This window comes from Emys orbicularis, chromosome 13 (genome assembly GCF_028017835.1).
Source record: "Emys orbicularis isolate rEmyOrb1 chromosome 13, rEmyOrb1.hap1, whole genome shotgun sequence".
Classification (NCBI taxonomy): domain Eukaryota; kingdom Metazoa; phylum Chordata; order Testudines; family Emydidae; genus Emys; species Emys orbicularis.
Window position 1 is genome coordinate 13,490,148 of NC_088695.1, and position 10,689 is coordinate 13,500,836.

Consider the following 10,689-nt stretch of genomic DNA (forward strand, 5'->3'; position numbering starts at 1 on the left):
AAGTAATCTACAAGGTGCGGCAACCAGGACGCAGAAAACAAGAACAGATTTATCACGTTAACCTTCTGAAACCCTGGCATGCACAATGGTCCAAAAAGACCTAACTCAGGAAAACAAACCTTCCAAACTGGTGAGAGTGTCTCCCGATTTAACACCAGACCAGAAGAATGAGGTGTCTGAGATGATCTTCCGGAACCAAGATGTGTTCTCGACAAAACCAGGTTGAACAACCGAAACATGTCACCACATCGTCACGAACCCTGGGGCCAGAGTAACAATGAGGCCCTATCAGGTGCCAGCAGCAAAAAGGGAGGAATTAAAAGCAGAAGTAAAAAAAATGCTGGAGTTGGGGATCATCGAAGAATCCCACAGTCAGTGGTCCAGCCCAATCGTGCTGGTGCCCAAACCTGATGGCACGACAAGATTTTGCAACGACTTCCGGCGACTAAACGAAGTATCCCAGTTCAATGCGTACCCCATACCTCGCATAGATGAGCTAGTGGACCGTCTGGGTAATGCCCGGTACTTGACTACCCTAGACTTGACAAAGGGGTACTGGCAGATTCCCCTTGCAGAAGACGCAAAGGAAAAGGCTGCGTTCTCTACACCAGAGGGTCTTTTTCAATATACTGTCCTCCCTTTTGGACTACAGGGGGCCCCAGCTACCTTCCAGCGCCTCATGGACAAGCTATTACACCCGCATAACAGTTATGCTGCTGCCTACTTGGACGATGTGGTCATTCATACCCCAGACTGGGAAACCCACCTGGAGAAGGTGGAGGCAGTCCTCGATACCTTCAGGGAGCTGGCTTTACAGCAAACCCTGCCAAGGGTGCTGTAGGGTTTACAGAGGCCAAATATCTTGGCTACATTGTGGGGAAAGGTTTGGTAAAACCCCAAGTGAACAAGTTAGAGGCCATCCAAAATTGGCCCCAACCAAGTCGCAAGAAACAAGTCCGGGCATTCCTAGGTGTGGTGGGGTATTACCAACGATTTATCCCCCACTTTGCCACAAGGGCAAACCCCCTGACAGACCTAGTGAAAGCCTGTGGACCTGATCTGGTGAGATGGTCTGACGCAGCAGAGGAAGCATTCACAGACCTATGGACTGCCCTCTGCAGTAACCCCGTACTGATAGCCCCTGATTTCACCAAGGAGTTTATCCTGCAGACGGATGCATCGGAAGTAGGGTTGGGGGCCGTTCTAACACAGATGGTCGGGGAGGAGGAACACCCAATTCTATACCTCAGTCGGAAACTCCTTCCAAGGGAACAAAAATATGCAGTGGTGGAGAGAGAATGCCTCGCTGTAAAATGGGCCATGGAAACATTGCGCTACTACCTGCTCGGGTGCAGATTTGTCCTCGTGACCGACCATGCCCCTCTTCAATGGATGCAGCGGAACAAGGAGAAGAGCACAAGGGTGACCAGATGGTTCTTATCCCTCCAACCTTTCCAGTTCTGTGTGCAACACAGAGCAGGGAGCCATCATGGCAACGCCGATGGCTTGTCACATGTGCACTGTCTGGCATCCCAAGCTGCCCAACCCCTTGGCATTGAGCAGGGGGGAGGGATATGTGACAGACCCAGACCAGTGGGGTACAGGAGACTGGTAGAGGGGAAATATACTGGTCACTGGATGAGTAATTTTCTGTTCCCTGAGTGACCAGAGCAGGGGCTGTATTAGAGTAATCAGGAGCCTGCTAGAACCAGTTAAGGCAGGCAGGCTAATTAGGACACCTGGAGCCAATTAAGAAGCTTCTAGTATCAATTAAGGCAGTCTAATCAGGGCACCTGGGTTTTAAAAAGGAGCTCACTTCAGTTTGTGGTGCGAGTGTGAGGAGCTGGGAGCAAGAGGCGCAAGGAGCTGAGAGTGAGAGTGAGAGGGTGTGCTGCTGGAGGACTGAGGAGCAGAAGCGTTATCAGACACCAGGAGGAAGGTCCTGTGGTGAGAATAAGGAAGGTGTTTGGAGGAGGCCATGGGAAAGTAGCCCAGGGAGTTGTAGCTGTCATGCAGCTGTTACAGGTGGTACTATAGACAGCTGCAGTCCACAGGGCCCTGGGCTGGAACCCGGAGTAGAGAGCGGGCCCGGGTTCCCCCCAAACCTCCCAATTGACCTGGACTGTGGGTTCTTCCAGAGGGGAAGGTCTCTGGGCTGTTCCCCAACCCACATGGTGAATCTTTGAGGCAAGAAAATCCGCCAATAAGCGCAAGACCCACCAAGATAGAGGAGGAACTTTGTCACAGTACCTAAAAGTTAGGCCTGGTGACACTGTGTCCCCATGCCTAATTTGTGAAGCTAAACCCTAGTTCTTCTGGATGGTGCCAGGCAGACAGTCCAGGATCCTGCCTCACCCCAGGAGACCCATGGAGAAGCATGCACAGCGTTAGCCCTCCCTGTGTCAGCACACAAGCATCTGTGGACTCCAGCACTCACCGCAGAACTAAAACTCCACCAGAGGCAGGGGGTAGTTGGCCACAGCTACGGTCCCTCTCCCCACAGCAGTAGTGGGGCTAGATGACCATTTGTGGTCCCCTGTTGAACAGGGTAATACATCACAGAATCATAGAAATGTTGGGCTGGAAGGGACCTCCTGAAATCATCAGTTCCAGTACCTGTGATGAGGCAGGACCAAGGAAACCTAGACCAGCCCTGCCAGGTGTTTGTCCATCCTGTTCTTAAAAACTTCCAGTGATGGGAATTCCACAACCTCCCTTGGAAGCCTATTCCAGAGTTTAACTGTCTTTAGAGTTAGAATGTTTTTCCAAAAATCTAACCTAAATCTAAGCCCATTACTTCTTGTCCTGCCTTCAGTGGAAATGGAGAACAATTGATCCCCATACTCTTTATTACAGCCCTTACCAGGTCCCCCCAGTCTTCTTTTCTCAACACTGCACATGCCCAGTTTTTTCACCTTTCTGCATAGGTCAGGTTTTCTAAACCTTTCATCATTTTTGTTGCTCTCCTCTGGACTCTCTCCAATTTGTCCTCATCTTTCCTAAAGTGTGGCACCCAGAACTGGACACAGTACTCCAGCTGATGCCTCACCAATGCCGAGTAGAGTGGGACAATTACCTCCCGTGTCTTACATACAACATTTCTGTTAAGACACCCCAGAATGATATTAGCCTTTTTCACAATTGCATCACATTGTTGACACATATTAAATTTGTGATCCACCATAACCCCAGATCCTTTCCCCAGTACTACCACCTAGCCAGTCATTCCCCATTTTGTATTTGTGCATTTGATTTTTCCTTCTTAAGTGAAGTACTTTGCACTTATCTTTGTTGAATTTGATGCTGTTTAATTTAGACCAATTCTCCAAATTGTCAATGTTGTTTTGAATTCTAATCCTGTCCTCCAAAGTGCTTTTTTCCCCTCCAAGCTTGGTGTCATCTGCAAATTTTATAAGCATACATTCCACTCCATTATCCAAGTAATTAATTAAAATATTGAATGGTACTGGACCCAGCACTGACCCTGTGCGACCCCACTAGATACATCCTCCTACTTTGACAGTGAACCATTCATAACTCCTCTTTGAGTATGGTCTTTCAACCAATTATGCACCCATCTTATAATAATCTGTCTAGACTGCATTTCCATAGTCTGTTTATGAGAATGTCATGTGGGACTGTGTCAAAAGCCTTCCTAAAATAAAGATATATCTCGTCTACTGCTTTCCCTCATCCCCAAACCCAGTAACTTGTCAAGGAAGGATATGTGGTTGGTTTGGCATGATTTGTTCTTGACAAATACATGCTGGCTATTCCTTATAGTGGTTAAAGCTACCTAGGAAATAGAGGCTGATGAGTCTAACGAGACAATTCAATTAACAGCAGGATACCAAGGGAGGACAAATAACTTATGTAGTGGTAATGAGAGTGGCCCATTTCAAACAGTTGACAAGAAAGTGTGAGTAACGGTAGGGGGAAATTAGTATTGGGGAAATTAGGTTTAGATTTTGTAATGACCCAACCACTCCCAGTCTTTATTCAGGCCTAATCTGATGGTGTCCAGTTTGCAAATTAATTCCAGTTCTGCAGTTTCAAATCAGTTGGAGTCTATTTTTGAAGTTTTTTGTTGAAGAATTGCCACTTTTAGGTCTGTTATTGAGTGACCAGGGAGATTGAAGTGTTCTCCTACTGGTTTTTGAATGTTATGATTCCTGATGTCAGATTTGTGTCCATTTATTCTTTTGCATGGAGACTGTCCAGTTAGGCCCTGCTCCTGTATTTTCCGCTCCATGCATCTGATGAAGTGGGTTGTAGCCCACGAAAGCTTATTCCCAAATAAATTTTGTTAGTCTCTAAGGTGCCACAAGGACTCCTCATTGTTTTAACAATAGTAATGTGATGTTCAATGTATTTTATTCATATTCATCATTGTCATTTCACAGAGGATCTGCCTCTTTCTGAATTTATTTTTGTAAGATCTGCTCTAGTTCAATCACAACTATTGGATTTGAAGCAGGAATTAATTCGCAGAAGTCCTATGGCCTGTGTTAAACAGGAAGTTAACTAGACAATCACAGTGATCCCTTCTGGCCTTAAAACCTATAAATTATTGTCTCCTTCCATCCATTTCCTATAATGCTGCTTCCTTCTCATTTCTGACCCTATGCTACCATCTAGCGATCATATAAAGCAAACAGAATCTTTTTGATATGAGCCGTACTCTCAGGTTCTTCTTTTTACTTTTCTATCATGATCCATTTCCAAATGCTTCCTGTCTGTCGGTCAGAATGGCATATGGCCCATCTGTGACTGCTATTAGCAAATAGCTCCAATGGCCAGAGATGGGACAACAGATGAAGAGGGCTTCAGAGAATTATTATAGATAGGTGGGTCTCACCCACTTTCACCTTCCTCTTCAGCAAGGGCACGGGTCACTTGCTGATCTGAACTAGAGTAAATGATGGATTCTCTGTAACTTGAAGTCTTTAAATCAAGAATTGAGGACAGTAACTCAGCCAGAGGTTATGGGTCTACTACAGGAGGGGAAGGGGGAGGTTCTGTGGCCTGCCATGTGCAGGAGGTCAGAATAGATGATCATGATGGTCCCTTCTGGCCCTAAAGTAGGAGTCTAAAATTGCTAAACCAAAACAGCTCGTTAGCTATGTTGGAGACACTTGAAACTTGGATGGGATTGCAGTGCTTCAGGCACCCACAGAGATTTGCCTCTGTATTGTTAATTCATCAGCAAGTACCACACGTAGGCCCCAGTCCTGGTAACACCGAGGCCAATGGGAGCTTGGTCTTTGATCTCAGTGGGGTTGGGGCCCATTGTTTAGGACTACAATATCTATGTAGGTAGCTAAATGCCTCTAAGCATGGTAGACTCTGAGCACTCCACAACCAATGATAAATGTAACCTCCCATCATTCATGTGGGGTAGGGAGATGGAATTATCCCCATGTTAAAGGGAGGGGAACTGAGGCACAGAAGACTGTATCCTCAGATGCTGCAAATCCACCTATCTATATGTTCTTGGTATTTACATAGGACTCATCCCTGTGGTGTCTGCTCATCTCACAGTCATGAACAGACTTTAATGTCATAACACCCGTGTGAGGGTGAGAAGTGCGATTATCCCTGTTTTACCAATGGGGAAACTGAAGCACGGGGCAGATTAAGTGATTTACGTAAATCACACAAGGAGTTTGACTTCAATCGAGCTACGGCCCATTGACACCAGCGGGTATCTGGCCCCATTGACTCCAATGGAGCTATGGCCATTTTCTACCAGCTGAAGGTCTGGTCCATGGTATTTAAGACTGAGGTTTTCCTAGCCTGCTTGTGGGGTTTGGAGATACAAGTCCCATTAATTTTGGTGTGTAAACTTCAACCTCAGTCACCATCTCAGCGCCACATGCAGTGTCAGGGGCAAAGCCAGGAACTGAGCTGAGAGTTCTGAGGGCCAGTCGAGTGCCTTAAACCCAAGATCAGCCTTCGTCTCTGTGCAGGAATAACTTGGTGTCAGTGTTATGCCCTGATGGTGGTAACAAGCCCTGTTCTCTCTCTCACTGTGTGTGTGTGTTCCTGTTGCATGGAATGAGTGTTTCAGTGTGTATGTGTGTCTGTATGTTATTGATATGTTGGAGGAAGTAAGTTTTGTGTGTGTGTGTGTGTGCGCGCACACACAGGGGATGGAAAGTGCAAGCTGTTTTGTGATGCACTGAGACAGCTCAGCTCTGTCCCAGGACTGGCCTGGCAGGTTGGAATCAGCACAAATACCAGAGCTCTGAAGATGACAGGCCTGGGCTAGCAAGGTTCAGGATCGGTGCATTCAAAGACGGGTGTGTGGGTGGGTGTGAACTTGACTAGCAGAGGGTCCGGACTGAGAGCATTGTCAGTGGTGTGCGTTTGGGGTAGGACAGCAATGACAGAGGGGTTGTAGCTCATTATTGTGATGTATTGGCCGAGCTGGGGAGCAGTTTTGGGACAGGAATAGCAGGGTAATGTAAGTCAGGACTGAGGCATGTCACCAAAGCTGTGAAAGGAGCCAATCCTGGGATAGCAGAGGGATTGTGGCTCAGGACTAATGGACTTCAACAGAGATTGGTGGTGGGGGGACTAAATCTAGGATAGCAGGGGCTTCAGATCATGACTGAGGGGCAACGACAGAACTGTGCATGGGTAGGGGGAGCTCAGGGTGCTGCAGATCAGGACTGAAGCACATGAGTAGAGTTCTGTCGGGGGGAACCCAGGGCTGGGATAACAAGGGGATATAGGTGTAATTGATTTGAAATTGGTTGACAGTGCTTTTCTAAATATATTACTGACAAAAATAGCGAGTATGCACTGTTCCTGTAGCTGTGTCGGTCCCAGGATGTTGGACAGACAAGGTTGGGGAGGGAATATCTTTTACTGGACCAACTTCTGTTGATGAGAGAGACAAACTTTTGAGCTTACCCAGTGTTGTGCAGGTTTCCTTTGAGTATGAGGACTAATAGGTCAGATATAGAGTGATCGCTTTGTGAAAAGTGTTCACTCACAGGTGATGTGGTGTTTTTGTCCTTTATCCGTTTACTGTGTGAGTTCATTCGAGAGAGTAGTGATTGTCTGGTTTTATGCACATAGTTGTTATTAGGGCATTTAATGTTCCCCCTCTTCCTTTCCTTCCTATGACTGGAGGGGTGTTAATGGGCCACTTCACCTTGAATGATCCCTTGCAATGTGTGTTAACTACTTAGGCTAAATTATCTGTTCCATCTTTACTCCTGGGGGAATTCTGCGCTATTGTGGATGCACAGAATTTTTTATGTAGAAAATACATTCTGCTGAAGTGCTGCAGTTCTGCCTTTTGCCCACCAGAGGCTGCTGTGGTGCCAGCTGACCGGCAGTAACAACTAGCAGCTGGCTCCTCACAGCAGCCTGCCGGTGGAGCCAGGTTAGTTGGCAGACTGGGGCACATGGGGCTGCTGTGGGGATCACAGACTGGGGATCAGAAGGGCTAGTTGCGGGGACAGACTGGGGTACAGGCTCAGGAGCTAGTGGGATGACAGCTTCGAGCCAGGTGCTGAATAGGAGAGGGGCTCCAGGGCCACATGGAGATGGGGGAGGGAGGCTCCAGGGCCACATGGGGACAGGGGGGTGCAAGGACACATGGGAACAGGGGCAGATGTGCCTGACTGAATGGGAGAGGCTCGGGGTTAGCCAGAGGCTGCACGGGGGAGGCTCCCCAAATCCCTAACATTCCCTCCCCAAAATAAACTGTTCCATACTTCACCCACCCACACCCAACAACCCTCCAGCTCCACTCCCAGGCTCCTTCCTTCTCCCTCAGCTCCTCCGTTACCCCTCACTGCCCCAAGTCTTTGCACTGCTTCTGAGGGGAGCAGGAAATACGTTTCTGTATTGTAGTTTAAATGAATTACTCAAAGTTCTGTATTAATATGCCAAGTAAGGAATCTATTTGTCAAAAAACATTTTCTGAATCTTTTTTTTTTTTTAATCTGTATTGTTACAGACATACTTGCTGACAGGTATTTTGAAATAAATTATGAAAATAATTGAAACTGGCATGATTATATTGTATTATTTTGACAAATAAAATATGCAGAATTTTAAAATATTATGTGCAGAATTTTTTTTGGCACAGAATTCCCCCAGGAGTACATCTTGTATTTAGCTGTGACACTCCGACTTTGTTTCCCAGACCCAAAGAAGATGGTCCAATAAAAGAAATGATCTCATCCAGCTTTTCTCTCTAGAAATAGCATGAAGCTGTTCTCTCAGAGCAGTGTTCGTACTGGAGGTCTTAACAGGAGTATAAATAGTTATAATTCATTTCTAGATCTGAAATTCAAGTTCTGATACATAGGAGGAGTAGACCTGTTGAGGAAGAAGTGCCTAAATGATTATCACTGTAGAACAACCTCTTTAGTACTTAAATTTTGAAAATATGGAATTTTTCGAGAAAGACAAAAGAACCACAATATTCGTTGAAAATTTATAAATTAATTTTATTTTGTAATTTTGAAAACAACTGTCTTTTTCTCTTATTGTGAAATGTCATAATTATTCCTTTTATACCAAAATTTACACCAGTTTTTCTTTCTTTCTTAGTAAATACGGAAAAACAAAACCTTTTTTTTTCTTGACAATAAAAATCTGGAATATGTATGAAAACTTTCTTTTAATGTTATTTATATATGACCAATGAATGGGACACTTTAAAAACATCCATCAAAAATGTTTCCCACTATTATCTATTACTGCACTCTATATAAAGATTAGCAGAAAAGACAAGCAAACACAAGTTCTCTTTGTTTTTGTTTTTTTTTAACCTGTGAAGTTAGAGATAGAAATAGAGATATCATGTAAGAATATTAAAACAAATTCCTTGTGAAAGTAAGATCTGATTTTTCTTAAACCACTTTGAGAGAAAGTCATGTGTTAAATGCAGATAAGTGGTGTATATGTATAAGGGAAAGAAAAATAAGCTATAAAGCAAAAGATTGTTCCTATTCACCTATTGGAACATTCTATAGTAATTTCCTCACCACAGTCAGTACATTAGTTATGATACACAATTTACTGAACAGATCTTTTTTTTTCGAAGAAGATATTGATTTTCATGGATGCCTCATTAGTTGGAATCATTCTTAGAATAATTTTGACCAGCAATTCTCAGTGTCAAAGCCCCAGATGGTGAAAGCCATTTAGTGAGATGCCCCCATTTCCTCCAAATGGGGATCTGGCCCATTTACCTGCATGGAGCTACATCTGATTTACACCAACTGCTTTTTTTTTTACTTATATAGAGGTTCTGGCCCTCAGACTATAATGCATTAGTGAGCACAGATTCTCATGAGTATGCGATATTTGATTTCTTTTGATCACACACACATTTCACATTCCACTTATATCTGCCCTCTGAAATCAGCTTTTTTTACACAAATAGACATTGAAAGATAAATTATGTCTTTATTTCTCTCCCTAAGCAAAGCATTCTGCTCATCAGTCTCCCAATGTTCTTCTTCATGTCGGCGTTTCTCGGTGTGTAGGTCATCGGGTTCAGCATCAAGGTGATTACAGTGTTAAATGACTGAGGCCATCTTGTCCAAGGTGAACTTCTTGAAGGGCCGAGCATAGATGAAGATGCTGGGTATAAATAATAAACACACCACGGCGTTCCACAGGTGGACAGAGCCTTGTGTTTCCCTTCTGTGTTGTGTGTGCTGATTTTGACTAAGATCACAGCATAGGAAATAAGCAGAACAATGAATGATATGATGATTACTCCACCATTGAAGACTATCTGCAGTTCGACCAAGTGGGTGTCAGTACAGGCCAGTTTGATGATCTGTGGGACATCACAGTAGAAATTGTCCAGGACATTTGGCCCACAGAACGGTAACCGCAGGAGAGTCCAATCTGAAGGGTAGAGTGGATCAATCCACCCAGCCATGCCAGTGCCACTATCCCCATGCACATACCCCAGTTCATGATAGTCAAGAACTCCAGTGGTTTATATTTGGCCACGTACCGATCGACTGCCATCCCACAAGACAAAATGGCATTGCACCAGCGATGAAATGGAAGAAGAACATCTGGAAAATACAATAATTGAATGAGATGGTTTTACGCTGGGAGAAGAGACCTGACAGCAATTTTGGAGCATTTACTGATGAGTCACTGACATCCAGGAAAGCCAAATTAGCCAGCAGGAAGTACATGGGGGTGTGGAGCTGGTGGTCAGTGATCACGGTGGTGATGATGGTGAAGTTTCCCAGCCAGGTGTTCACATAGACGATGAGGAAAACCACAGATAGGAATCACTGCAGCTTAGGATTCTCGGTGAGGCCCAAGAGGAAAAAATCTGTCACTGGGGTGGTGAGGTTCCTCTTCTCCATTTTTTAACCTCAAAATATGCCTGCAGAGAGAGCAGTGATGATAATAATTATGATGTAATCCCAGTACATTATTGATATTAAATTAACATTAACACCACCTTAAAAAACACATTTGCTTGGGTTTTCCTTTGTTTACTAAATTCTATATCTCTGTCCTCAGCCCCAATATTGAGTAATCCTGCTTTAATAGACACTAGGATCTCCACCAACGAACAGGAGCAGTCTACATTGTGAAACAAGCCCCATACTAACCACTGTCTCCATTCATCTTCCTGCATCCTTGATGGTGCACACCTCCCAGGGTCCACAGATTAGTGATGGGGTC

General features: G+C 44.8%; 1 pseudogene; it reads right to left on the minus strand.

Moving 5' to 3' along the window:
* Positions 1-9,427: 9,427 nt before the first annotated feature.
* LOC135888465 (olfactory receptor 4D2-like) lies at positions 9,428-10,364 on the minus strand (annotated as a pseudogene).
* Between the last annotated feature and the right edge of the window lie 325 nt (positions 10,365-10,689).